Consider the following 5883-nt stretch of genomic DNA (forward strand, 5'->3'; position numbering starts at 1 on the left):
CTCGAGGACGAGTGATAAACCCCAATTTTGTGGTTTATATTGTGTAGAATTTGGGGGATTTTGTCAATATTTCTCACACTTATTCACAAGAAATGCATGGTTTTGTGTTCACTTCCTAATATTGCCCCATGATGAAAAACATGCTTATTTTGCCTCAAAATTGCTATATTTTAATCCCCTTCTATTGCCATTCGATGCCGTGATGTATTTGTTGAGTGATTTCAGGAATTATAGGGTAGGAATGGCCTCAAAGAGAGAAAGAAAGCATATACAAAAGGGAGAAACATGAAGACTTGAAATTTTGGAAAAAGCAGCATTGGCACGACCGCGCACTCCACGCGCACGCGTGGATGAGGTTGGCTAGAAGCGACGTGCAAGGATGGACGCATCTGCGCAGATCAGAAGATTCCTATCGACGCGCACGCGCAATTGGCGCACACGCGTGGGAAGCTGCACGTGACCTCATTAAAGGAAATCATGCCTGGCAATTTCTGAGGCTCATCAGGCCCAATTTGAAGCTGTTTTTGCATGGAAAAGCCCCAAGGATGCTAGGGGAAAAGGGGGGGGGGATCAACCATTTTACACTAAGACACAATTTTAGCTAGTTTTTGGGTTCTTTGTTCTAGAGAGAGAAACCCTTGTTCCTCTCTAGATCTAGTTTTAATTTGATCTTCCTTTGTTGAATCGTGAATTGGATCTTGTTAGTTACTAGTTTTAATGGTTCAATTTAAATTTCCTAGTATAATTTTGCTTATATCTTGTGATAGTTTCATGAATTCTTGTCAATTGTCATTTTATACCCATTTCATGAATGTTGTGAATCTTGGCTTGTTGATGTTATATTGATGATTTCTATGTTTAGTTGTGTTGTTTAGATGATTGTATGTTGAGAATTTTTAGTGGGTACTTGTTGATTTCAATTTAATTGCTATTTTGAACATGTCTTTTGTTAATGCTTACCATGTGTTTGATGAAATGTTTACTTTGATTATGGAGTAGTTCTCTTTACTCTTGGCCTAGGCCAAGGGAATTGGATAAACTTGAGTCATTGGGTATAATAGATTTGATGATTTGGGAGCCCTTAGTGGTCAATTTGATATCCATTGATGCTAACCTTCTATTAAGTCAATTAGTAGTGAGGTTAGAACTTATGGATTGATGTTGACCCAACCATTTGATGTACTTCAAGTATAGAAGTAGACTTAATGAGTTTGGTTCCTCATAATTGTCATGATATGGTTATTAGACAAGAATGGTGACCCCAATTCCCATGCCTAGCCAAGAGTTACTTTTATTATTTATACTTGAAAACCAAAATTCCCAATCACTTGCCTTAGTTATAGTTACTTGTTTAGCTTAGAATAGAATTATATTGAATGTTACTTTGTTAGTTTGAAATCACTCATATCTTGCTTAGTTGATTGAATTAGTTTCTTGTAATCTAAGATTACTTGCTTGTTAAGATTCTCATTTATTTTTATGCTCATAACTCACAACCCCAGATTTCTAACCAATGTTGAAGCACATGTTTGCCCATTCCTTGTGAGACGACCCGAGGTTTGAATACTTCGGTTATTTCTATTGGGGTTGAACTTGTGACAACCAATTCCCTCTTCTAAATTTGATGCCCGAAGATTGTTGTTGGTAGAGCTATACTTGCAACGCAGTTTTATTAAGAAAAATCTTTACCAATACACCCTTGGGTCACCATCAAATTTTTGGCACCGTTACCAGGGAAAGGTTGTAACATATGCCTTGATATTGGTTATGTGAATATGTGAATATTGTAGATATTTTAATTATTTTCAATACTTAGCTCTAGTTTAGATTTCTTTTATATTTGTGCTATGACTCTCAAGTTTGATGACTCGGTCTCAACCGAATTCTAGCTTAGCCAATTTTGATCTCGAGATTGAAAGAACTTTGTTACATACTCGGCAAGCTAGACGGCGGTTGGACTATACGGCTAGTACTTCGGCCTCTCTTGAGGAACATACCGAATCACTAGGTGGTACCGAGAGTGACTTGGAGTCTGCTACTTCCTATTCTTCTGTTGGCACTAATAATACGTCTTTACATCATATAGGTGAGCCACACATGGCGGAGCCACGACGGATCACTTTGCATGAGCAAGGAGCTCCGGATATCATACTTCAACCATTGCAAGCATGGTATCCTAACCTTGATCCAAACTTTGAATTGAAGGATAGCTTGATACATCTACTTCCTAAATATCATGGGTTGCCGGGCCAATACCCCATCCAACATCTAAGAGATTTTCAAGTTGCTTGTTCTACGGCTCGAAGGCATGGAGCCGATGAGGTGGCTATCATGGTTTTTGCCTTCTCTTTCTCTCTTGAAGGGCAAGCAAAGACATGGTTTTATTCGCTACCGGATGAGATTGCTACTAATTGGGATTTCTTGAGAAGAGAGTTTCTAGATAAATTCTTTCCACCGGAGAAGACCGACTACATTCGGAAAGAGATTTAGGGCATAATGCAAAGAGACCAAGAGAGTTTGTATGAGTATTGGTCTCGGTTCAAGAGGCTATTGGAATCTTGTCCGCATCATGGAATGAACACTCACTTGCTCATTAGCTACTTCACCGGAGGTCTTTGTGTGGAAGATAGAAGATTGCTTACCGCTTCTAGCAGTGGTTCCCTTTCGAAAAACAAGACGGAGGGAGAAGCTTGGAATTTGATAAAGGATGTTGCCGAGGCTACATAAAACACAAGGGTGAGAAGTAATCCTCTCAAGGGTGTGGTAGAACCATCTCCTTCCGAATCAAGTCTAACCAAAGCACATGGGGATATGACTACCATCCTTACCCAAATACAAAAGGATCAAAAGGAATACTACTCCATCCAAGTCGTCCAAGCCCCGCCTCCGGATGATCAACTTGGAGGCCCTCCTAGAATTTGTGGTTTGTGCTCTAGCACCACACATTACACCGATCAATGCCATCAAATTCAAGAGGAACATGCTCTTGTAGTAGCCAATGTGAATTATAATAACCGTCCACCTTACCCTTCTCAAGGCCAAAACAATTACCATCAAGGTGGTAATCAACATCAAGGGTGGAGGGATAATGCACAAGGAAGCAATCAAAACCAAAGATGGAACAACCCTTCTTCTCCCCACAACAACAACCAATCTTCATCCCAATACCACCATAACAACACCAACTACCAAGCCAACCAAGGCCACTGGTATGCAAAATTGTTACTCAGGTTGTGAATTATTGTTCGAAATTGATTCCCTGGCGATGGCACCAAAAACGGATGCACAGAACCATGGTCTAAACATATCTTCACAACTTCGCATAACTAACCAGCAAGTGCACTGGGTCGTCCAAGTAATAAACCTTACGTGCGTAAGGGTCGATCCCACGGAGATTGTTGGTATGAAGCAAGCTATGGTCACCTTGTAAATCTTAGTCAGGCAGATATAAAATAGTTATGGAGTTTTCGAAATTAATACTAAAATAAGTATAGAAATACTTATGTAAATCATTGGTGAGAATTTCAGATAAGCGTATGGAGATGCATTCATTCCTCTGAACCTCTGCTTTCCTGCTGTCTTCATCCAATCCGTCTTACTCCTTTCTATGGCTGGCTTTATGTAAGGATGTCACCGGTGCCAATGGCTACTTTCAATCCTCTCAGGAAAATGGTCCAAATGCTCTGTCACAGCACGGCTAATCGTCTGGAGGCATCACCCTTGTCGTTGGTTGCATCCTATTCCTCTCTGTGAAAATGGTCCGATGCGCTATCACTGCATGGCTAATCATCTTGGAGGTTCTCGATCATACTGGAATAGAATTTACTATCCTTTTGCGTCTGTCACTACGCCCAGCACTCGCGAGTTTGGAGTTCGTCACAGTCATTCAATCCCAGAGTCCTACTCGGAATACCACGGACAAGGTTTAGACTTTCCGGACTCTCATGAATGCCGCCATCAATTTAGCTTATACCACGAAGATTCTGATTAAGAGATCTAAGAGATACTCATTCAATCTAATGTAGAACGGAAGTGGTTGTCAGGCACGCGTTCATAGGGAATGATGATAATTGTCACGTTCATCACATTCAGGTTGAAGTGCGAATGAATATCTTAGAAGCGAAATAAGATGAATTGAATAGAAAACAGTAGTACTTTGCATTAATCTTTGAGGAACAGCAGAGCTCCACACCTTAATCTATGGAGTGCAGAAACTCTACCATTGAAAATACATAAGTAATGAAGGTCCAGGCATGGCAGAATGGCCAGCCCCCAAACGTGATCAATAGATCAAAAGATAATCCAAAGATGTCTAATACAATAGTAAAAAGTCCTATTTATAATAAACTAGCTACTAGGGTTTACAGAAGTAAGTAATTGATACATAAATCCACTTCCGGGGCCCACTTGGTGTGTGCTTGGGCTGAGCTTGAAGTCTACACGTGGAGAGGTCATTCTTGGAGTTGAACGCCAGCTTTTGTGCCAGTTTGGGCGTTGAACTCCACTTTGCAACTTGTTTCTGGCGCTGGACGCCAGAATTGGACAGAGAGCTGGCGTTGAACGCCAGTTTGCGTCATCTAAACTTGGGCAAAGTATAGACTATTATATATTTCTGGAAAGCCCTGGATGTCTACTTCCCAACGCAATTAGAAGCGCGCCATTTTGAGTTTTGTAGCTCCAGAAAATCCATTTTGAGTACAGGGAGGTCAGAGTCCAACAGCATCAGCAGTCCTTCTTCACCCTCTGAATCTGATTTTTGCTCAAGTCCCTCAATTTCAGCCAGAAAATACCTGAAATCACAGAAAAACACACAAACTCATAGTAAAGTCCAGAAATGTGAATTTAACATAAAAACTAAAGAAAACATCCCTAAAAGTAACTAGATTCTACTAAAAACATACTAAAAACAATGCCAAAAAGCGTATAAATTATCCGCTCATCACAACACCAAACTTAAATTGTTGCTTGTCCCCAAGCAACTGAAAATCAAATAGGATAAAAAGAAGAGAATATACTATAAATTCCAAACTATCAATGAAACATAGCTCCAATCAGATGAGCGGGACTTGTAGCTTTTTGCCTCTTGAATAGTTTTGGCATCTCACTTTATCCATGGAGGTTCAGAATGATTGGCATCTATAGGAACTCAGAGTTCAGATAGTGTTATTGACTCTCCTAGTTCAGTATGATGATTCTTGAACACAGCTTCTTTATGAGTCTTGGCCGTGGCCCTAAGCACTTTGTTTTCCAATATTACCACCGGATACATAAATGCCACAGACACATAATTGGGTGAACCTTTTCAGATTGTGACTCAACTTTGCTAAAGTCCCCAATTAGAGGTGTCCAGGGTTCTTAAGCACACTCTTTTTTTGCTTTGGACCTTGACTTTAACCGCTCAGTCTCAAGTTTTCACTTGACACCTACATGCCACAAGCACATGGTTAGGGACAGCTCGATTTAGCCGCTTAGACCAGGATTTTATTCCTTTAGGCCCTCCTATCCACTGATGCTCAAAGCCTTGGGATCCTTTTTATTTGCCCTTGCCTTTTGGTTTTAAGGGTTATTGGCTTTTTGCTCTTGCCTCTTGGTTTTAAGAGCTTTTGCCTTTTTCTGCTTGCTTTTTTTTTTCCTTTCTATTTTTTTTTCGCCTATTTTATTTTTTTTTCTGCAAGCTTTGTTCTTTGCTGCTTTTTCTTGCTTCAAGAGTCATTTTTATGATTTTTCAGATTATCAAATAACATGTCTCCTAGTCATCATTCTTTCAAGAGCCAACATATTTAACATTCTTAAACAACAACTTCAAAAGACATATGCACTGTTCAAGCATACATTCAGAAAACAAAAAGTATTGTCACCACATCAATATAATTAAACTAAGTT

The sequence above is a fragment of the Arachis hypogaea genome, chromosome 14 (genome assembly GCF_003086295.3).
Source record: "Arachis hypogaea cultivar Tifrunner chromosome 14, arahy.Tifrunner.gnm2.J5K5, whole genome shotgun sequence".
NCBI classification, from domain to species: domain Eukaryota; kingdom Viridiplantae; phylum Streptophyta; class Magnoliopsida; order Fabales; family Fabaceae; genus Arachis; species Arachis hypogaea.